This window comes from Buteo buteo, chromosome 8 (assembly GCF_964188355.1).
Source record: "Buteo buteo chromosome 8, bButBut1.hap1.1, whole genome shotgun sequence".
Classification (NCBI taxonomy): domain Eukaryota; kingdom Metazoa; phylum Chordata; class Aves; order Accipitriformes; family Accipitridae; genus Buteo; species Buteo buteo.
Window position 1 is genome coordinate 18,409,599 of NC_134178.1, and position 24,754 is coordinate 18,434,352.

At 38.8% G+C, this 24,754-nt stretch overlaps 1 long non-coding RNA gene across 1 annotated transcript; it reads right to left on the reverse strand.

The window, feature by feature from the left end:
- Positions 1-1,498: 1,498 nt before the first annotated feature.
- LOC142034025 (uncharacterized) lies at positions 1,499-21,192 on the reverse strand. Its single transcript, XR_012651431.1, has 3 exons — positions 21,127-21,192; positions 1,682-1,729; positions 1,499-1,586 (listed from the first exon to the last, which is right to left on the reverse strand). It is a non-coding gene; the product is annotated as an uncharacterized LOC142034025 (long non-coding RNA).
- Between the last annotated feature and the right edge of the window lie 3,562 nt (positions 21,193-24,754).

Below are 24,754 nucleotides of genomic sequence, written 5' to 3' on the forward strand. Positions count from 1 at the left end.
CTTTAAAATCTGTTTTAAAGAAAATAGTAAACTTTGATAAAGGAAAACAGGGTGTGTTTTCCCCTACAGAAACTCTGTGTGAAGGAAAGGGTATCCCTCAAGCACTTTCTGTGCAGAAACTCACCTCAGTTGTTCTAGAAAGGATAGATTCATTATGTTCACTTACATCAAAAATCATCTTATCTAAGGCAGAGTTTGTGTATCCTTGGTACTTCCCAGCTGGGGATGGTAAAGCTTCTGATCTCTTTATACCATGGCAGAATGACCTGCAGGGCTCCTTGTCTGGGATTCATGTTATTTGCAGTACCCCATCAAGTAGTTTCATAGCACAGACTTTAACTCAAAGTTAATACATCTTGTGACATGTACAATGTTGCACAGGGGTTTACCACAAAACTTCTGAAGGTGGAACTAACTGTGCTCCAGTTAGCTAGCTTCTTTTTGAAGGTTTTTTATTCAAAAGAGAGGATGATGTGAAAATCTATGTATCCATGAGTTTCAGCATCTGTGTTACAGTCCTGTTGCAGTATTTAGAAAAGCAACATCAAGTTGAGCTCCTTAGCATGCAGATTGAAGACCTGAAGGAAATCTTAGGAATTATAATTTGTAAGGAGTGCCACTGAGTCCAGCATTTTAAGGTCATCTGAAAGGCTTATGTTTTTTTTTGCCAAAAAGAGTTCCCAGAACATCTGATCTATGTATTTTCCTAAGGCTGACCTACTCAACATGTTGTGACTAGCTCAAGACTTCTAGTATAAAGACTAAATCCACTAAAAAAACACAGGAGAGAAGAAGAAATCAAGATCCCTTCCTGGAACAATAGCAAAGAATGGGATTTGGATTTCAGCCTCATTTTGTATTGGATGTGTGCTATTTTTTGTATGATGTACTTTTTTGCAAGCAAGAAACACCCCCTCCTTCTCTCTCCCTCAAAAATATATACGCATCTTTTTTTTTCCTCTTTCCTTAGCGTTTGATCTGACACCTGATTCTTGAGACACTGAAGGTGTAACATACTGAAATCAGAGAAAAAATAGCATTTAATTTGACTTTAATGTGGGTGAAACTGAACTTTTCAGAATTGTTATTTGTATTGCATTTTCTTCCTTTCTCTAGCTTGCCTTTTTTTTTTTTTTAAATCTTGGGAAATATGAATTACTTTTGCCTGCTGGAAGTATCCAATGGGACAATATCGGTTTTCACTTAAAGAACGTCAGCAAAACCAAACAGTAAGTTGTTGCAACACAAAGATACTGCCAAGTGTTTTATTACAGTCCATCAGATTTGATTCAGATGAATGGATGATGTAGGCAGGAGACCGGTAATTAGAACTGTGTTAAAGTTTTGCGTTAACTCTAAAGTCCATCTGAATTGAATAAGATGCTGCTTTAAATTTACTTTATGCAATCTTGAGTCAATGTTGTTTTGAGCAACACTGAGGTAGGCAGATCCTTGCCAGATGTCTTTGTCAGCCTTCCTTTTTGGTATCCCATGAGCCCTGAGGAAAGGAGGATGGAACAGACACCCAGCTTTCTGGCACCCCTCAGTGCAAAGAGAAAGCATAAAGAAGTCTATTTCGTGGCTTTCTGAAAGATGGGAAAAACAGCCAGCTGATGCTCCTGCAAGGCATAGCACAGCACAAAAGAAACAGAAGCAGAAAGGACGTCATCAACCCACTCACCTCCTGGAAAGGGCATGGAGATAGTGACTGCATGGGGGAGGATCTTTCCTTTGGAAAGAGAAATGATAAATTAAGGAAAGGTGAAAAGGCTCATTTATTGACAGCATACAAATGACAACTCTTACTACAGATCCATCTGAAATCGGATAGGGATCTCTGTGTGGGTGGGCAGCAAGAATCAGTAGTCATTCAGGTTTTGTGCATTGCTGCGTGACTAGTGAAGCAGCCAGTACCACATTCATGTTACGTAAATAAAGGGGAAAAAGCCTCCAGTACCTCATGAGCTGAGCTCCAGGGTTGGTTTGTGAACATAATTGTGAGGGAAGCCCTATGGTATTAACAACACTCTGGTGGTAATTGTGAACGTAGTTGTTTTCATCTCAGAGCTGAAGTCTATTGGCCAGCCACAGTAGGCAGAGATTGAACTTTTCTTCCTTGGCTATGTTGTGCACAGTGCCCGCTGTAGTGTGCATACCCACAGTGTAAAACATGGAGAGACAGGCAATTAAATATTATGGCTTTAAGCCTAAAAGCAGGCTAAATCGGTAAATACCACTTGAATGGCAATTTTTTTGAGACCTGTGCTGCTGTTAGTCTATATAAGAGAAGGATTGGAAGCAGGGTTTTTTTTGAGAACAGATATGCTTTTCTGTCAGTTCACATAATCAAAACAAATATCTGCTGCAACTATTTTCCTTCCCTAAGGAAAGTACTTGAGTGCTGGAATGGATTTCCCTGAGAGGCTGTGGAATAACCATTGCTGAGGAACTTCAGAACTTGACTAGACAAGGCTCTGAGCAGCCTGTTGTAATGGTGAGGTTTGCCTTCCTTGGAGCACGAGGCCGGACTAGAAAACCTCCAGAGATCCATCTCAGCCTCAATTATTCTATGATTTTAAACTATGATGGAATCTGAATTAATGATGGCATTATATGGGTAATATTAAAACTGCATTAAAAATACTCCTTGCCTGTGTAGGTTTTTTTCTCTATGGTTTATCTGAATGCTTAGAGACAGACCTAAATTTAGGTATTTCGGTGAATCTGAGCCTTTTATTCAGCATGGTAGTTTGGTGAAGTTAAACCATTAGTAATACCCAGCAATATAAAGTTTAGTTATTTTGGATCATTGTTTTTTCCAAACTCAGTACCTTGAAGGACTGTTGATTGTTGGCTTATTCAAGCCAGTTAGCTCCAGCCACATGGTATGTTTACATGGTCAAAACCTAGCTTCTTATGAAGTATAATACACTCAGTAAAGTATTCTCTGGGGTTTACATCCCTTCCAACACAAAACATTAACATCAGTGAGACCATGTTAAGCCAGTAGCTCTGTGACCTTCCATTGGCTATCAACTGAATGGCAGGTGCTGTGACACTCTCTGATTCCTGACAAAAGCCCAGCCACTTCTGCAATGATAATATTAACACTTCGGCAAAAATGAGTCCATTGTCCAGGATGGCCATCTTCTGTGAGTTCAAGGAAAAAGGGTGTGCGAAATCTAACCCCAGTCTGGTCACAGAGCAGACTCATGTCCTTGTGTCTGTGAGATACTGCAACCGATCACACCCAGCTTGGCTCTGCTTTCTCCCTGGTACTATACATGTGGCCTTATTCCCAATTTGGCTGGGTCCACAAGTGGGAACTGTTTTCTAGGTAGGAAGCTGATGTCCTACGTTGAGCACAGGCAGTTTCTAGGATGTCCCTTGATTTAAACTGCAGATACTGTTGAGAAAAGGGGGGTTTAATTCCTAATAATCTAAACCATGATATAAATATCTATAATGTGCAGGACTACTTGTTTATCTCTTTAAGTCATGAAGAGAATAATATGTAGCTTCAGTTGCATTGCTCCAGTATGGAGTGCTTGACCAACACCATGTACCCCTGTAACATCAGACCATATCAGAACTGAATTTTCTTCTCACAAATTCTGTTTTCACTCTTTAGTGCTCTGTATCATGTAAATTCAGTGGCAGACTTCTTGAAATGTAAGTTGTACTGCAGACTTAACCCTGGCACCATATGCTGGGAGCATATGACTTGCTTTAAAGAATTCCCATGACTTTCAAAAGAGCTTTTGAGTATTCAATATATTGATAAATCCATGGCTTGTTTTGAGTCTTTGACAGTTGCATTGTGTTTTTGTGGCCAACAACTGCCATGCTTTGAAACAATTTCCCTGTTCTGTAATCAATCTGGGCAGTTGATGGGCAATAAAGATTCCTGAAAGTAATTGAGTATCCCAGTGTTCCTATCTGACTGTACTTTGGCTAAAAATGACTTACTGTTTATCATTTACCCTCTGAAAGCTCTTGAAAACTCTTCCCTGAAGAGCAGTAAGTCCTTGTAAAGTTTTCTGGGAAGGGGGAGGAGGAGGGGAGAAAAGGAACTGAAAATCCATTTGACAAGAACATTTGAGAATGATCATAGATTTTTGAATAAGGATCTTGTAACTCATTATGATGATTTCCCATTCTTTTTCCCACTCAAATGGCTTTATTGTGTCACCTATCTCCTAACTTCCTTTGCCCTTTTTTGTTTTAATAGTCTTTGCAGTGATACCTTCACAATCTTAACTATATCTAAAGCTTTGTATATAATACTTATTTTTAATATCTCAATAGGGACCAGAAACAAGACCATCCACTTAAAATGAATGTGATACTGCCCCATCTCCCTTGTGTTTTTCCTTGCTCATGTGGTCTACACATGGGATGTCTTGGCAATGAACCTTGTTACAAGCACTGGAGACTTCTAAATTAAAAAGCTTTTTTATATCCTCTGTTCCCTTATTTGAATTTTAACCCACTCCTTAAATGTTACACGTTGCCCATGTGCAATAATGTACCATTCCAGAAAAAAAAAGTTAGAGATGCAAGGAAAACCAAAGCATTTGTTAATGGGCTACATCCGTTGGTGGAATGTTGACATTCCACTAAAAAATGGCTAAGTTAGAAATTTTTTTTTTTAAATGTGGGGTACTTCCTAAGTTATTGAGTGTCTTGTGGTCGTCATGCATATTGTAATGTCATGTATACGTAAGTATTCTAAGGACCGTAATGTGGTCGGGAGTCCACTGTGCTTGAATGCTGCAGTGGTTTTCATGCATTAGAGTGTGCTCATGTGTCTGCACATATGCAGTGGGTTCGCAAGAATATAGGAGCAGCAGGTAGGAATCAGCAAAGAATATAGGAGGACCTGTAAGATCACAAAGATGTAGTGCATCTATATGAAAATTATGATGAGGGAGCTGCAGCCAAAATGCAATTCCAGTGAAAGAAGGCAGTAGTTCCTTTTCTAAATAGGCATGCACATGAGAAAAAGGGTCAAGAGGGTTTTGTTTGCTTTCTAACAACTGGTGCATGTAATGTTTCCCAGAATGCCATGATCCTTTATATACAAATATGGCCATCGGTCAGCATAGGCTTTATTCTTTGAGTCCTATTCTAAGCTCATTGCTAACTCTAAAATGTACACAGAAGAGCTCATAGGAATTTCTAGCATCTTGAAGACAATCAACCAAAATAACCATTCTGATTCTGCTGTGGAGAGGGGAAGTATTTCTCTTTTAGTAGACTCCCTTGAACAGAATACCCTATTTTGACCAAAGGTTGTGCTTGAAACAGATTTTAAAATTGTAAGGGTGCACAACCAAAACAAAAATGCATAAACAGCTACTCTGAGAGAGTATATATGTAACTAGTCAAGGTGTAATTTTAATTTCTGCAGGTTCTGTAAGAAGCAGGTAAATTCAGTATCATCTGTTTCGGTACGTGTGTGCAAAGTCAGGTCTTGTGCACAAACACTTTGTGTGTGTGTGTGTGATTATTAGCATTCCTCTGTTGGTGTACTAAGTCACTGTGCAGGAGATTTGAGACACATTATAAGTGTATTTGAAGCAACACAGACTTCTTTGAAAACAACAACAACAAAAAATTAAGATTGTAAAAGCCTAAATTGAAAAATAGAACTTTGTCCTGCGTATGTTTATATTGGTACTAATGAAACATTTAAACGTGTCATGTTACACTGCCCTGATGACACAACTTTTTCCCATAAGATCTACAAATGCAGATGAGAGCCTTCTTTGCTAAAAGCTCCCTTTCTTGCCAAGTACATTGGACCATTCCCAACATACTGGATAAATCCAGACATAGGTAAATACAATATTCTTTAACTAAATAAAGATCAAACAAAGTTGATAAACTTATCATGTCAGTATAAATCTACTGTATTTTCTCAGTGAGACAGATAGTTTTGAACAATGACTTCTGTATTTTATTTCATGAAAATTTCAAGAGATCTCTGTTTTAACAGACAGATCCTCACAAATTCATCACTTTTGTCAAGGTGTTGCACACTTAATGCTACTTTGCTATGAAGTTTAGTATTTAATTACACTTAATGTTGCCAAACAGCCAGAAGAGGTGACATTTTAAACATAGAATTGACAAATTAGGCAAATCACTATTATTACAGTCATCGTCAACACCCAAAATGAGTGTGGTCTAATACACTGTACACAAGGTAATCTTTCCACATAGTAATTGCAATGGCTTTACCTAGAAGTCCGTCTTTCAAGAAAGCAGAATTCCAGACAACCCGGAAAGCAGACGTTACACTTCAAGCTAGAGATCTTGAAAGAGTTAGATATTTTATACACTGAAATAAGGGCCAGAGGAAGGGGGCATGCATTTGCTTTTGGTTTTCTGGAAAGCTCAGTATTGCAAAATACACAGTATTGCTCAGTATTTGATATTGCAAAACTTCCCTAGAGCTGGTGCTTGGAAGGTATGAAACAAAACCTTGGTCATAACCTGCCATTTTCCCCCTTTCCAACTTCATGCTGTGACTGAGCAAATAGAGTTCTCCAGAGTTCATCCCAAATTTGGAAAGAGGAATGCTTAGTTTTTGACATCAGTATAGAAACTTGAATGGTAGTAGGAAGCAACTATTGATTTGTATGGCACAGAAAATTAAATCTCATGCAAGAATGAGGTGTTATATATTTGAAGATAGAGAACTTAAAGCATCCTGGAAAGGTTTATGTCCATGTTATGGACTGGGAAAATTGGTTTCAGAGATAAAATACACCTTGTCAAAGTTCTTCCATAGGATTGGCAATGAAACCAGTAGTACTAATTCTGTGCTTCCGTGCTGCGTGTCAGTGATTAGCTGATGTTGCCTCCCACATAAAGTCCCCTTCTCCTCCTTTTGCATTCAGTGTCTCAATAAGTCTTCTTCAAAAACCAGAGGAGCGGGACTAATTTAACAAGAAAGTTCTTCTTCCACCACACAGTTAGAGCTGGTGAAACCTGAGCTCTACCAAAGACAATGGAAAAAATTTTCACTGAGTTTGAGGTGTCAAGTTTTCACAGAATTTGCAATTTTGTCATATTTGCAACGTTTGTCCAAAGCCAAACTGTTGCACCAGGTAGTACTGAGACAGAGACAAGCTTAGTTCTGCTTATGGACAATGTTGGAAAAAAACCACCACTACCCAAGCATGTTGAAGTGGCATTGAAAATTAATTAATAAACTATCTCTCACAAGGATTTTTTTAAACTTAGGATTGATACTGGGCTAAAATGATCATATGGCTGCTTGGGAGTTGGACTGTGGGCAAAGCGACCTCTTGCATGTAAATACAACCCTCCTTTAACAGAATCCACCCTGTGAAAGGAGTGTTGGGTTGCACGTGAAGAGAGGTACGGGTGACTGCATGTTTTTAACATGTTAGTGAAATTTGCTTCTGGGGAGCTTGATCAAAACAGTGAGTTGGGAAAAATATCTGATCTGAATTTTGCTGCTGTGAAATCATAGTATCAATAGTTATTGTAGTTGTGTGCCTTTGTGTTATTATTTTTAGACCCTTAAACATAGTAACAAGTTTCCATTACAGTTTTGTAGTTTGATTGCCATAAGTATAGGTAACTCATTTCAACATTTTGCAAAGACACAAAACCGTGTTTCTAAAATTTTACATAAAATTACGGATGAAGGAATTTTCAGAGCTACGAATGGAAAGGTCGTCTTGTCCTGAGAGTGAATCCAATTAAATTCTGTGCTGAGGCCAAGAAAACTGATTGGCATGTAGATTAAAGCCAAACCCAAGTCTTCTCCGAACATTTACTGACAGCCATGAACTTTGACAGTTTCAGACAATGAATTTTCCAAGTTGTGTTGGAGGGCTTTCTATAAGTTGTGACAAATGCAAAAGGAAAAAATTGTAGCAGATGAAGAAGGGGAGATTCATGGACTCATGTTGAGTGTCTTTCCTGACACCACAATTTCCAAAGCAACAACAACAACAACAAAGCAACAAAAAAATCCCATTCCTCATCATAAATCAATAAAAAAAACAAGTTTCCATAACATTTTTATTATTCTGATAACAACAGCTTGACATTTCTGCATTGGCTCAGTTAAGTTTTTCCTATCTATTGCCTGCCAGAAGGAAAAAGTTCCTTAATTTTCAGCCATCTACTGGAAAGTGTTTCTTTTTCTGGTTATTAATGAATGTGCACACAGGATCATTTCATGTTGTTAATTCTGAATTTTGCTAGACAAATAATAATGGTACAGATCGTGTAGAGAAATAGTAGGTTATGACAGTAATCATAATAAAAGGTTGTTCTCCCTTTCTCTAAGATGAAGTTATTGATTGTGAAAGGTACCCGAGTGATGACCATGATGCATGAGACTTTTTGAAATGTATCTACTGGATTCAGCACAGGCAACAATCCATGCAAATTCTCACAAAAAATGCCTGCTGCTGACCTGCTGGAGAAGGCAAATCTCTTCAGTGGGTCTCTGCATGAATCCCTAATAATGCTCTGTCCTTTGCATCTTGGACAAATCCAACCATGGCATTTTAGATCATGTGCTATTTGTGATTATTTACATGTAATGCCCTGGCAAGTTTATTTTAGTAACTTAAATATATTTTTCTTAGGACTGGAAAATGGCCTTCAGCCTAATGTGTCTGACTATGCAGGTTTATCGTTAATCTCACATGCGTGTTATTTTCACATACTCCAAATACTTCTGTAAGGAAACAAAAAATTGGATGTATTTCATAGTGATTGCCATCTGTTTAAATCAGGTTTTGTTTAAATCTGATTAACTCTAGGTGTCTTTTATATGTGCAACCTAGAGGTGGGGCCACTCTTTCTCCTGTTCAATAACACTATAACCCACTAAATAATAATAAAAAAGTTACATTTTAATCCAAACCATTTTCATTGTGTGGTGGCATGAATGTTTGTACCAGTACAAGAGAAGGATGGGACTGCTTTTTCCACTCCTCATGTTGGCTTAAATTTATCAAATGATTGCCCTAGGCACTAGTGAGTCCACACAAAAGAAAAACATTAAAATGTTGAGCTGTGGGGAAAAGAGCTCAGGGGGAGCAGGGGTGGGTCAGAAATTTCCATACATTAAAGGCACTCCATCATCAAACATAAACCAGAAATAAAGTAAGCTTTGTTAAGCCTGGTGCTTCATAACAAGTTGTCAGAGATAAGGGGTCTTTTAGGCTGAGTTGAAGGGTCCATGGCCGTTCTTGCATTATCTAACTTGTTTACTCCAAGTAACAGTGTTGGCTTCTTTTCGTATATAACTTATACCTCAGATATGTCATGGTGATGGTACTTTTATCCCAACAGTGACTTCAGTATGTTTTCCAAAATAAACCAAGGAAACTGTGTTGTTGTGTTTGTGGGTTTTTTTAGCATTGTAAAATTTAATCAACTGAAAAGCCCATTTTTGATGACTTGGATTTGAAAATCAGTTAATTCAAAATACCAAAGCAAAACCTGGGAGTTCGCATAGCAGGCTGGGATTATCCTGTCTCAAATAAATGGACAAAGGAAGGTGGTCATGGTTTTGCAGATTGTTTTCAGGGGAGTGGTACAGCTGTGTGGCTCAGACTTGAGCCAGAGGTGACTGGGGTCAAAGTTCTTTCTTGCAAACCATGAGAGTTTTGGGAAGGGAGCCTGGAAAATTAATAACCAGAATATGGCCCTTATCTCAAATCTGTGAGACTTGCAATATCTCCTTCAGTAAATGGGAAAGAACAATATTATGCTAAGCTTTTGAGGCCAGACAAAAGCCATACACCATATGTGAGACATTAGTTGTGCATGCCTGTGTAGTCACACACAAACTATTCTGTGCACTGGTTGTGCAAGGTACAATACTACATTTATCTTTATGCCACTTCAGCCTACCCAGCCACCAGCTCAGTGACTTTTGAGTGAATTCAGGCAAATCTCTCCACTTCCCAATGTTCGCTCTCACAACAGAGAAAGCAGAAGAAAACCTATGCTTTTCCCACTCTAGTGAAAATTGGTCATTTTTTGTAAACCGGCAGAGTGACAATGGTTGCAGTACTGGGGACATGTTCTTCTGCTGGCTTTTCTACAGGCGCAGGAAACTTTGGCAGAAGGTATAGATATCCTTAACTGACACATCTGTTTGCTAGGTAAACGAGTTGCAGCTTCAATGCAATAAACCTGTGAGTTAGTTCAAAATGCCGTCACTTTTAAAGTGTTTGTTCTGTCTGTCTGATTAAGAAAGTGTCTCTTCTAGCAATGCTGCAAGGCATGAGAAGTCCAAACTGGCCAGATGTTCTTACCTCAGATGTTAATTTAATAACTTAATTTGGGGCTATTCAAGGCCCCTCCGGTTACATAGGAAATGCACAGATACACTTTTACACAGCCTGAGTGGTTCAGGAAGATGGTCGCTGCCAATCCAATTGGTTTTGCACTGTGAGGGATTAGGTGGCATTTCAATCAGATGGGATGAGGAGATCTAGTACCTCGCTGTCACTGAAAGAGATGTGCCTGTCTTTCATCCCCTGTTTCCAGCCATGCAGCCCAGCCTCTTTCTAACTCGTGTGAGCCAGTTCAGTTCACTGAACCAGCTGACAAGCAAGTAGTCCAACATACAAGAATAAGGTATGTAGAAAGACATATTAATTTAGTATTTGGACTCTAATCTGAAGCACAAGATGGTGATGTGACATAAGCATTTCTGTCTCCCCTCCATTTCCCACAGGCTTTATTCCACCTTTTTCAGGAAGGTAACTGGATGCTGAGACACACACAAGGGTTTTTGTATCTGAGTTACCTTTGGTTGAGTAAAAGTTATAGTTCATATGCAGCAGGAGGTTGATTCTCTTGGCTGGCTTATACCTTTACAACTATTTTTGATGCACTGCTGGGTATTTTGTGAGTCTGGTGAATCTGGATAAGGCAATTTTATTTTTTTTTAACAAATCCGTTTCTTTGCATGAGCTGCACTGCTTTTGTCATCTTGGTTCACCAAATGATTTGGTGCTGATTCAGGGTAGCATGTCTTGTCAGGTGGCGTGCTTTTCCTTGTATCAGAGATGTGTTCTTCCCCCAGTGTAATGTCTACCTGTGCTAGCGTGGGCCATATTCTGCAAAAGCACAAGCAAAGGCAGAACAGAAGAAAACACTGTTTCTCTTTTACAGTTGGACTCGATGATCTTAAAGGTCTTTTCCAACCTAAATGATTTTATGATTCTGTGATTCTATTCTTGAATAAAGGAGTAAGGTTTCCTTCACTTACCACCTTTTCCCCTTTCCTCATATCTTCTACTCTCTCCTTTGTGTATCCAGCTTTCATAAGGATTATTTTGCAGATGGAGAGAACCGAGTATAGATCCTGCACTGTTAATCTCAGCCCTGTAAACATCTGTCAGCTATTCCCTCCTCTACTTCCCTCTAGTAAAAAAACATTGGGTTTTTTTAACATGTGGATGCCTTTAATTTTCCTTCTTTGTACTGAAGACATACTTTCAAGAGTTTTCTGCAATTCTGAGGTTTAGAAACGTTTTGAAAATGAAAAGTGATAGTCTCAAGTAAGCACATGCCTTCAGAAAGGGAACAGGAGAAATCTCTCCACTCCTCCAGCACCACACATCCCTTTAATGCTGTTAAACTCATGATAAGCAGTGATATTAAGTACAGCTTAAAATCACACCATAATTTGGTGCCATAGACTTGAAAATAGGATTTAGGAGATCTTCCCTTTCTCTGCTCTTTCACCCTTTCTGACTGTAAGTGGTATTTGAATATTTTTTAAAAATGTAGATCACATGTTGTGGTTAGATGCTGATCTCTTCTATTTGGGCCTTTTCAAGTGCTTTCACAAAGTTATTTCACACAAACCAATAAACAGTTGACAGGGTTATCCTAAGAGTGCCTTTAGAGAAATATATCCACATAAAAGCCTTGCTGACCTTGTATGCTATCCTGTCGGTATTTCCATTACAATTTATTTGCTACTAGATGCTCAGGCCTAAGAAAGCAACACTGCAGTCTTGCCTCTTGTAATTATCAGTTGTAAATGAATACAGGATTTTGATTATGGCAACATTTTTTTAGAACTGAAGTTAGCAAAAATTATTATTTTATTTTATTTTATTTTATTATTTTATTTTATTGGATTCCTGGAACTGGCAAGGAGACAGATATTTCTTCATTCCTGCATTGAAGCAAGGGACTTTTTTTTTTAAACAGTTCTGCTGTAGAAATATATAATTATGTGTGGGTAGACTTGGCATGGATCTCTTCCCCTTTAGGGATATGAAGAAAACAAGCCTTTTCAAATACCCTTAATAACATACAGGTAAATAATGAGTTCAGACCAAATAACTGCTAAATATGAGAAAACCATCACATTTCTACTCCTACTGCTAGCCAGAAAAAGATCAGTGATTACCCATATCCTGCCAGTGATATTTTACACAGACCTCTCTACTGTTTTTAAGTGGGAGATCAGTGCCTAGGCTGATGGCAGGATGTGGACCTTATAAAGTATTTCCTGCTGAAAAGAGCACTTTGGATTATTAGATAGACTAAAATGTCATTTAATGAGCTGGATTATGAAAGACGGACTCCTACACACTCAGGAGTAAGTGTAAACTGACATAAGAGGTCCTGATCTTGCAAAAAAAACCTTATCAGGCATTTTCATTGGTCAGTAAGAAATCTCACTAAATTCCAATGAGATCTTTATACAGACAGAATTTGTGGCAACAGGGACTTGGCTGAAGAGGACAATACCTCAATACCCAAGCCTGTGAATGTGGTTTAACTGTTTATGTATCAGTATGTATGAGAGCAACCAGCATTTCTCCATAGCGAATGTAAAGTAGAACAGAATGGGCTTGTGTAGAGATTGTTCCTCTTTGGAAGTTAGCACCTGGGTCATCAGACCTCTAGAGGGGATGGCAACCACTAACCACATTGGTTTACTTTTTTGTGGGGATTCCAACTGGGTTCCAGAGTGTTTGCATATATGTGATGCATAATAATAGCTGTGAGTGGGGAGGCAGGACTAGTGGGAAATGGGGAGGCTAGGGCTGACCTGCAGTCTGTGCTGAGTAAAAGGAAGGCAGTAGAAGACTCGAGCATCTGCCGTCTAGAGAAAACAGAGATGGGAAATTTGGGCACGTATACTGCTACACGGAGTAGTAGTTTGCTCTTCTGGAGCAAAGAAGCAAGATTATGCAAAGCATTGTTTTCATCTTAACATCAGTTTCTTAAGTTTATGGTAACAAACCTGTACAGTCCTGAGTAATCTGATTGGAAAAAAACGTCAGAATTATGCATGGGGTGCACTGTTAGCCAGTTGTCCTGCAAGAAAGCATGAAGGGGTTTGAGCTCCTTCTCACTCTGTGTTGGGGATAGAACCTAAAAAAGGAGAGGTTTCTGTGAGTGCTGCTCTAGTTGTCAGTTCTCACTGCAAAGGCTGTGCCTGTCTGACCAAGCAAGGGGTTTTTCTAACTTAAAATTTCAACTGACAGCAGGAGGATGCATATCTTCAGCCAACAGGCCTCATAGTGTTTGGCATGTATTTTAGCTGTGTCCTCTAACTGGTAAACTTCTCTCTAATGTTTTTTAAATTGTGCTGCAGCCAGTTTAACGTACTACTTTTCTCAGTCTGTCAGGTACCTGGCCCCATTGTCCCTGCCTGACCATATCGGGCGAGGGAGTGCAGCAGTCATCTGAGCCACGAGAGCTGATCTTCCTGCCAATACCAAATACATACACTGAATGTGGGGTAGTATGACATGGCAATACTAGAATGGGTAAAATGGATTTAGAGGCACTATGGATTGGATCACGCAGGATAACAAAAATTATGGCAGGTTAGGGCTGCCTTTAAGGGAACCTAGAGCAACCTACATTTGGGATTTTTGTTTGATTGGCTGGTTTTTTCCTTTGGATTTCCTAAATGGAAATTGTGCACAAGCGTGCAATATTTTTGTAGCTCTTGGCATACTGCATAGGTCTTACTATAACACTGCACGTGCACAGAAACGTGGGCAGTATGTTCAATGTGTCTAGGTTGTGTCACCTTTACTGTGTAATGCGTGTGGACCCAGAGACTGTGCGTGTGCACTAGAGCTGCTCTGCATGTGCTGCTGTAAGGATGTGTTTGGCCTTATTGGGCAATGTAGACAAAAGCTCAGAGTGCTTAATTCCTCCTTAGTTAAAATTCCTGGGTAGAAGTACAGACTATATCTAAGAAAGTCCACGCTCACTATGAAAACCTGCCTCTGAGATCACTTGGAGAGATAAGAGCACAGATACTGCAAAGTTGCTCCCAGAGAGCTGGAAGTACCCTCCTTTCATCTTCTGATGTTCATTGTAGGCAGAAGATAACTTACAGACAACTGGGTCTGTTTGTTTGCCGTAGTGCCTGTCTCATAAACAAACTGATTGGACTTGAGGAGTAGTGAGATATCAACCTACTCTTTTAAATTGTCCTATCATCTCTACTTTGGAGAGGAACAACTATTAAGCTGCTATGCTTCCTTGTGCTTTAATCCATCTTTCTAATGAAAAGACAGTGAATGGTCTTGTAGTTCAAGAGGATCTTAGAAAGCAGGCAGCAGCCTCTGTCTTCACTTGGCTGTATAGTAGCTCTCTGTTGGTGGAGGGAAAAAAAACCCCCAATCTTTAATACTTACTTTAAACTGGAAAATATGTGAGATAGTATGGTTTTCTTTCCATATCTTAATTTCATCTTTATAGCTTCCCAAATGGAACCATATGAAAATTTTAAGAAGCAATATCAACTCTCTGCCTTACAAATTCCTAGTAATATGCTTCAGTTCTGAAGATGGCACAAACTCTAGCTTTGCTGTTTTAAAACTTGTCCATTTACGAGGTTATAAGTCTTCCCTAATTTCTACTTTCTATTGTAGCAGTAATGATTGCAAAAGCTAGGTGGGGGTTTTCTTTTTTTCTGGTATGTGTTGAGATGCACTATAGACTGTCTCTGTCAAACTCCCAGGAGCACCATGAACCTTGTTGACAGATCTTGCAACACTGCTACCTAATAAAGTACCTGGGTACAGCAGAGGGGAAAAAAGGGAGGTAAATGCATTTACTGCTATGTAAAGCCTGTATAGTCACTGATCTCAGGCAATGTGTAGCAAACTGTCCTTTCCTAGACTGTAAGTATTTGAGGTCAGAAGGTTGAAAAGCATTCCAGAAACAGAGTCTGACGTGAAAGTTGTCTTTTTGTGTTTTGCTAATTGGAATCAAGGAGCCTCAATTGTCTCTCCTGTTTTATTTATTTATTTGCGTATATCATCTATATCACAAACCCGTTCTTTCATCCCTGTAATAGCAGGCCTAAGTAGTTTGCTTGACCTTTAATGGAGGTTTGTGGGAGGGAAAGATGCCAGAGCTTCTGCCCCGCTGTTCATAGCTGCAGCTTTATCTCATCTTGTGGCTCAGAAAGCTGCTCAGCTTTCGTCAGACAGTCAGAAGTGAGGCCCTGCAGGGGCATGCTATCTCTGGGCTAGTGAAGGGATGAAAAAGGGAAAAAAAATTATCTTAATGATGGGTTATTCTTCAGTTTCTCAGCTACCAGCATAATCTGCCTGGACTGGGAAAACATTTCCTGAACTTTTAACTAAAAAGAAACCTTCCCTCTGTCTGTCTGTCTGCCTCTGTCGCTCTCTGTTTTTTCTTCCCCTCTAAGTCATGAAAAATAGAAGTTAAAATAGCCTGGCATAGGATGTGCTATACTAAGAAACAATCTGTTTTTCAGTCATAGGTGTTATTCAGCAATGAAAGAATAAAAAATAAAGTGCCAATGTCATCTAAGCAGCAAGTTGTGTGTTGCTTTGACTGAAGGGCGGACCTAATATACCGTTTAGGTGTGATAGTGTATGCATGTTTGTTCGTTTTCCTGTGGCTAAAGCATAGACAGTGCAGCAGGAACAACGCACCTCTCCTGTTAAGCCAAAAAGCACCAGTGTGCATGACTGTGATCTAATGCAGAGCTAGTATGTTCAATTCTCTGGGATTTCAGCAGAAGCCCAGAATGTGCAGCTTCCTTGAAGAATCAGTGAGCGTTATAGTTATCCCTGTGTCATGATCATATCGTTATTAACCTGAAGTGGTTTAGAACACGAGAAAGTAAGTTTCAGTGTGCCTACCATTGCCAGTTGTCTGTGGGGCAGCTTTGCCAACCCACACTCAAGCTGAGCAGTGCCCTACTCAAGCTCTAGGGTGTCATTTGAATAATGACATCAGGGTGGCGTGGTCTTTTACTCTCTGTTCATAGACTTCTGTCTGGATTTTTGCATTTATGGGTCTACACATTTTATTTCAAGTTCTAATTAATAGCTTCTATCTTGTTGTTAATCTTGGGGGAATTCCCACTGCTCTCTGCTGTGGTACTAGTTCTTCTATATACTGGTGCTGATCCAGAGGAATAAAGCATTCAGCAGCAACTACAATCCCACACATTTGTTTTTCCTCTTATGTGTACTCAGTTGTTTTCCTTCTCCTGATATAAACAATTTTGTTACTCTGGCAGCTTAGCAAAAGCAAAAAAGCTGCAAAAGCAGCTTAGCAAATCCAAAATAAGTCTTCTACTCTTTCATCCAGTTTCATGTCCACTTTCTCCCTGGTTCTTAGTGTGTGCAGGATTGGCCTTGTCCTAGCAACAGCAGTGTTTCTTCTCTGCTGGTGCCTGACATGACTACCATTGCTTTGATGCGTGCACCAAATCAAAGCAATGGCAGTAATATCAGAATGCAAAGTGACACTTTCATGACCACTGATTATTAGTCAGATAATGCTAACAGCTTTTAAAGTCTCTTACACCTACATAACATTGACTTCTTATTCCATGCTATGTAATTCAGCCATTGCTCAAACTGATATATGTTGAGGTAGAGATGGGCTCTGTGTTTCTGAAACCCAGTTTACAACAGATGGGAAACACGAAAAACTGCTGGTTAGGTATGGAGTGTTTGGGTTCAATGTCTGAGGCAGAGTAACATAGCAATTCCAGGCAATTATGTTTGACATAAGGCAAAACTAATTCCCTGAGTAGAGATATTAGGATACCTTACCATGTAGGCTAATTGGTCCTGCCACTTGCTTGTGTGGCCTGATACTACATGCTGAAAATGAGAGGCCAAAACTTGACCACGCTTGCTAACAAATATTGTGGTGACTCCTGTGTCTAACTGCAGTACGCCTGTTCGCAAGATTAGTCAATACAGCTGATTGCAAATTTTGCATGTTTGGGGCCCATGTGAGGGGATTCGATTCACATAACATAAACAAGACTGCTATTAGATTAGCTTTCTGTTCAGCATGGGTAAGATGGGAGAGATCTTTAGTATTTAATGAGAAAGTCGTGTTCCTGTGACCTCTATTTCCTTTCCTTTCAAAGGTCTGTGGGAGTATTTATGTCACAGAGAACTTCCAGGATTAAGCCTAAATTCATTAGGAACATTATCCTCCCAAGTCATTATCAAATTAAGCTCTGCAGATCACCTCTCAGAATTACTTAGTACGTCTTCTTTGGAGACAAAATGTCCCCTGATCCAGCAATTCACATGTTTCATCACCACAAACTGGTCAAGTATCTGTAACCTTTTATCATCTCATGTGAATACAAAGAACTCTGCCTGAGATAAATTTGGTACTACGCCATAAAACCCCCACAGTATTTGTGTATAGAAGACATTTATACATTTCTTAAGTGTTTTGGCAAAACCCCACAGCAAGAACAGAAGGACTAGAGCAATAAGCAGGAAATCTATCATTGAATTTACGGAATAGGCTGTTCTCTTACTGCCTGCCTCAAGGGCAGAGGGGCATGCCTGGGGCTAAACTGAGGGGCAAAGTCACAGTTCCCACCAAATAAGGGCAACCAAGTCTGGTTAAGGGAGTTGCTGTTGGTCAGTTTGTGCATTTCAAATAAACTTTGGATTTGTGGGGAAATTATTGAAGAAGAAGTAAGATTTGTAGATTCTGAGAAAATAAAACATTTGTCCCTTCCTTATCCTAATAGTGCCCAACACTCCTTCCCTGTACACATACCCTCTGATCTTATACCTACTTGACCATGGAAAATCTAAGCAACTAGTGGTGGCAAAAAGGCAGAACAGCCTTTATGGGGGAAACTAGCAGAGACAGCACCAGGGTGTGCATGGTGATGTCTCTAGATCTGCCTGGCTCCACAGGAGTTGCTTGACTACCAATTTCTCACCCTGTGTGATTGTCAGAGAATCTTCTTGTGAGAAATAAACACCAAGAAGCTGGCTTCTTGCTACAAATGAAGAAATACTGCCTTTCTTCCCTTTCATAAAGTTGCAAGTGCTTTAGGAGAGTGATGTAGTGTTGGCTGACTGTGTGGAGAATGTACTTTTGCCTGTATGCCCATGCACCCATGCATTAAACAGGCAAAGTTTCAGTTGCATGGATTCATCTTAGTGTTAAAACATTGGTATTAAATTGGGGTTAGATAGGGAAACTGATGATTTTGTGCCCCTGCAACTCCTGTACTCGGGAGTTGCTGAGGCACCTGCGTCCTGCAGGAATGCTGTCTCTTACCGAGGTGTGGTATTCCCCGCTCCCACACAGTTGTAGGCAGCCTTTTCCCCCTGATCTGGGAACAGCTCTCTGTATCTTAAGATTTTGCCTATCGCTTTGCTAGTCCAGCGTACATCCCAGGACTCCAAGACTGATTCTGGCAAGGGAATGTTCACCATATAATTATCCTTGTCCCTCCTCCAGTTTCCTCCCCCTTCCTTCCTCTGCAGTTCCATGGCAGGAGGTCCTGGCTCGTATGGGAAAATCCAAACGCTTTGTGGTTGCCACCATCTTTGCTTTCCACGTTTGAATAGGCCCTGGCATAAAGGGAGGCCTGCCACAACACAGCACCAAAGCTATCATTCCCAGTAGGCAGCAATAACAATTACCCCCTTAACTTCTCACCTCCAAGCTGCTGCCCTATGGAGTATTTCCCTATCCTGCTCCCGGCAGATACCTCACTTCTTCCACTTAAAAAAGCTGAAAAAATGGTTAGGTGGTACATTTCCAGCATGAATAATCTCACTGATTAGGATGTCTAATCACCTACCTGGTTCCCCACTAGGAAACAGAAGAGCACTCTAATAAGAGCACAGAGTAGTGGCTGATTTCTGTGTACCAGGACATACAGCACAGCAAAAAATGTATTTTTATCTCTAATCAGGAGGTGATGTTTGCTGGTAAACTACATTGCTTTATACTAACTGAACATAAGGCTTATTGGTATTAAAATCTCATGAGCACATATGGCAGGAATCCTATTTTTGAGGCTTGCCAATAGAATCACTGAAGGGTGAAACCAAAATTTGCAAAACTAATTCCCCACTCTATTACTTATCTAAAGAAAGGCCTCTAATGGATCAACAATACTCAGTTTTCAGTTTACACATCGCACACAGAGCACTATTAGGTTAAATTTTTCATAAAGCACTGTACTAGTGAACCAATTTTTTTATATATGTTTCCATAATATCTGTATGTATTTATTTGTGCATACCTGCATTTAACATAAGTTTACTTATATTTAATGGAAGTTTTTTCTGTGTCATTACTTTAAGGGTAAACTCAAATATTTGAATATTACTTAGCACTAGGCACAAAAACCTGATCAAGAACAATCTGCGTAAAGCACACATTTCTCTGGAGATAAACTGATTTGGTTTGGGGCTTTAGCTACATGGGAAAGAATATGGCCTAAATCCTCTAGGCTCCAGTCCTGCAGGCATTTTTACGCAAGTATAATTGCTTGCAGGGCAAAGATTTGTTAGGCCTAAAAGCCATAAAAACATGTACTTCAGTAACTCTATAAACAACACTAGCCAAAGAGAAATTAAAAATCATCTATAAAATTATGACACTTATCTAAAGATCAAGAGCTAAATAAACAACTTGTTGGGTGACATATCTCAGATTAATGATTTGTAATAAAAGGAAAAAAGATTTTAGAAGCTGACAGTCCCTGGATTCTTTCCACATAATTTTTCTTTTACACATGCTAAGTGGAGGCAGATTCACGGGTTTAATATCTGCTAGTGACATTGTGTTTAAATTAATACTAACTGTCTACGTAACTTAGAGCAAAATGCCTGTTCTGTTGGACAAGCATATCTTGAGATGACATCAAATCTAGATGGTCTCTGGTGGAAATCTCGTCATGTTCTGGGTTTGCTTTCTCTCAGCACATCAGTTATAGCTAAGTGTTCCTGATTTGCAGGCAAATGTTATTACATGTTGGATAACGGGGCTTGGTCTGACTGTTTACTTCCCTCAAATACTTGCTGTCACCTATTTTTTTGTAGTGAGTGGCATGTGCTGTAGCATGGACTGTGAAATACAAAGGATGTCTTCCCTATAATCGCATTAAGTTTCTGGCTTACCATCTAATTTTATTGCCAAAAGGTATGTTTCCAGACTAATTCTAATTTAAATGTTTTTTATTTCTGTGAAGTAAAAGCTGAAAGAGGATTATTTTTCATTATTAAGAATATTCATTTTCATTTTTAATTTTTGTTTTAGGTTCACAATATTTTCAAGACATTACTGTCAAAAATATAAAATCAAACCTTGCATAAAGACACCAGTTCTGATCATGGCTCTGAGCACTTAACTTCTGTTGACTCTAGCATGGATTTCTCCTGCCTATCTGAAAATGTTACTTACTAAAGCAAAGGCCACCCTCAAAAGTAGTGCTTTGTGCAATACATTGCTTCCATATTTCTAGAGAAAAGTGGATAAGAACTTCTGGAAATGTTACTGTTTATTATATGTACAGCAAGAAAGAGTTAATCAACAATATTGCATCTTATTGTATCATGTAGCATTTTACACCACTGGTACCATAACCCTAATGATTGCAAACTGGCATCATTCCACTGATTATAGAAAGTTACAGCAGCTGAGGTTTTGGCAGTATTTTCCAATTGTACATTGTATTACAAGTGGCACGTTATTTCAGTGCTGAAGTTTTATCATATCTGAGGAATCCCTTTGTACCTGAAGCAGATGGAACATTCTTCCTGATGTGGAAATAAATAAGAACCATGAAGTGCTTACCGCAAATCACTGTAAATAGTTTCCTCAGGTTTATTTTCTTCCCAAGTCTACTGGTTGCTAGAAGATACGACACATTATGTGTGCAAGAACAGACAGTGTGTCGCCGTTGTACTGAGTACGTGATTAATAAAGAAGCCTATTTTTAACAGCAAAACAATGTGCTATATTTAGAAGTAAGTAGGCAAGGCTGTACAATTTAGCCATATTAAAATGCTGCAGATGATCTTGAAATGACCACAGAGCTCATTTTTTGTTATTTTGAGCACAGTTATTCTGGAAATTTAGGTTCATGAGAAAGTCATTGAAAGAAAAATAGTGTATGTCACCTAATTCCCCTTATTCCTTATGTTGCTAGCTAATTATAAACATTTAAGGATGAACATAAGAGAAATTTGAATAAGATTGATTTAATTAATTTGAATGTGATATTTAGATGTCCTGCTTGATAGCACCCCAGGATTTAATAATGTTGATTTAGTGGTTTAGATATTCTTTCATAATTCATTTATACTAAGATTGGCTTCCCCCTACCCCTGCCAAGCTTGTGATCATGATCACATCTTGGCCCAAAGAAAATGGATGATGCCTTCTTTTGGGATACATTCTAGAAAAATTAACCACTTTTAGTGTGAATAAAAAAAATCTGATAAAAAATGGCAACCAATCAACTGGATAGCAAGGTGTCCATTCTCTGTTTAATGTGTCTTGCATCCTTTTAGGTGTTACCTTCGTAAGGGATGAAAACATTGCTAAGAGCAACCATTCTTCACGCTCACCTCCTGGAACTCCAGGTTGATAAGCATTGCTAGATCAAAGCACAGCCATTTTGGTATTTTCTGTTAATATCCAGCCTGAATCCAAGATCCTGCAATGCATACAGTATAGATGCTGCCTTCACAATTGGTGAGCTTTGTCTGCATGGACTTCATTGCAAGATGGTAGGCCTGAAGCTCATCAGTGACTCCTAAGTAGCCTAGCCAAACCCTAATCCTACAGACTGCCGAGCATGTGGAATCATGCCAGGAGGTTCACTGAAATCCAACAGGACTTTGTGTGGACATCAACAGAACAGTGCTGTCTCTGTGTATTGACTGTCAGTATTGAGGCCTTAATTTGTTAGTCTGTACTCTGTGTAGATCGCATTTCATACAAACTTTAATGTCTCATTTTGGTCATATATCATTGTAAAGGAATAATCAAATAGCATGGTGAGATTTGTTTACAAATAATGTTCATTTCCTTGGCATTTGTTTTCTTTGGCATTATAGTCTTGAAAATCTAATACATTGAGGTAGAAACCATATGTATAAAAATTAGTCACAGCAAACCTGTGTGAAACCTCCCCTTCGGAATATCGTGATTATAGTTGAGGAAAGCATGAAAACCAATAAGTGGAGCTTGGAGAAAAGGGTGAAAACATAGTAAGGCCTTAAGAATTTGGTTTTGTTGTTGCTGTTGTTGCTGTTGTTATATTGTAAATTCTCAAAAGAGACTGCGTAGCGTTGAAATAGTGTACTGAACAAAGACTGAAAGTTTGCAAGACTTCACAGAAAGTTTAAAGAGGCTTCATTAATTTTTAATATGATTTGAAAAGCTTTATAGATTTTTTTAATGGTGTGGTATTAAGACTTTTTTAATAATAATTTTCTGAACTATTTTAAATAACTATGAATCACAATGGATTTAGAACTCTGAAGTGTCTTTTTGAGTCAAATGTAAATTTTTTACTGGATAATGGATATCTTATGCTTTTGGCTTGATTATATAAAATAAGGCAAGGAGGAATTTCATAGCAATATAAATTCTCATTTTCTTCTCTGCAATTCTCAGCATTTTTTTGAACAGGAACAACTATGCCTTTTATGATGAATTTTAATTAAATTTTTGAGTAAAATGATTAAGCATTGTTATAAAGACAGTGGCATATACAGCAGATAGGAAAAGTATGAAAGAAGACATTGGTTATGCAAGTATCCTTTTTATATGCATATATATCTGTGATGGTTCAAAGTTTCAGTTTTACTCTTTTTGTGTAGAACATATTACATAAATCAAGGGGGGTTTTTTCACATTTTTAATTGTAGAATTTCCAAATGGAATTAAATGCTCCATTGTTCTTAAAATCAGTGGCAAGTTTAAGACATCTAGCACTACACTTGCAGAATCGAATCTTTGGTGTGTTAATTTTTCTGTCAAACTAAACACTGCCTTTTCTGTACTCATTATTGCATTCCAACACCTTTTTCCCTAACCTCACATTCCTACCTGATAATTAGTTGCATACAATGTCTTTTTAAATATACTAGTTGACACTCAAGGCTGTAAAGTGATAGCACCCATCCACTGAAAGTAACGTTATTTTGGAACATTTTTCATTGCCAAACAGGAAATGCTATGAACCCACAGCCATTTGAATGACTTGTTAGGACTTTTTCTACCTAGAATGCATTGGTAGGATAACCCCTGTAGATGGAACTTCTGAAAACCAGAAATAATAATAAAAAAAAAAATCCCAGGCTTAAGTCAGTGTCAAAAGCTAGCAGTATTTATATGACCGTAGTGAACATACTTATCTTTTCTGTTTGTGGAAGAATGATGTTTCTAGGACACAGTGCATGGTCTGCATTTTGAATATGACATTTGTGATTGGCCCAGAACTCAAATGGAAGAATTTTATTTATTTCATTTTCCATTTTGACTAGGTAAGATAAATTGGAAACAAGCTACAAACTTAACTCAGGCATAGCAATGATGATACTGAATTTGCAGATAGGAGTACCAGTTCTGGTTATTTAAAATCAGGAATGATGAAGAAATTCATTAGTGGTGTCAATCCGGTTTTTAGAGCATCCAAGTACAGTTAGCTAACAGCATGTCTCCCCATCAGTGGAAGCACTAAGTTTTAAATCTGAAATGTAAATGGGTGTAGAATCAGACTGCACCCTTAACTGTTTGATCCCTCCTTTATATAATATGTAGCACACTTGAATCTGATGATGATCTTATCTCTATACAGTATGTGGGGGTTTTTTTTAGTGACCTTGCTTCATTCATGCTTATTTCCCTTTTATATTTGCTTTCCAAACTATTTGAGTCGATTGGAGTTACTGAATGTACTCAGTTGGAGCAGTGTGTACTTGGATTTTCTGAATTATTTTAGTATTACTTATAAACAGTCTGAAGACAATGGTAATCTTTCCAATCAGTCTATCAGGAAATAATAATGATTAATTCAAGCATAACATGACATTCCAGCATTAACTTGTGTTTCTAACTAACTCATAGAATAAAAAAGGTTGAAAAGATATGGAGGAATGAGTAGGCATGATTGTAACATTACCTTTTAGTAGCACCAGTCAGGAACCTTGAAGTAGGAGATGGGGCAGACCACTGAGTTGGTATGAAATGCCTGAGCATCAAAGCTGATCTGCACACCACTCACTGAGGAAGGACTCTCCTCCACCATCGTCATTCATCAAGCAGCCCCCAGGAGAGGCTAGTCACTTGTGTATTTCAAGTACCTTGAAGAAAACCCTTACTTGATAACTATCTCGCTGTCCTTTACAGCCCTACAGAGCTCTCTAATGCTCAGTAGGTGCCCTTACATTGCCCACTGGTGTGCTGCAAA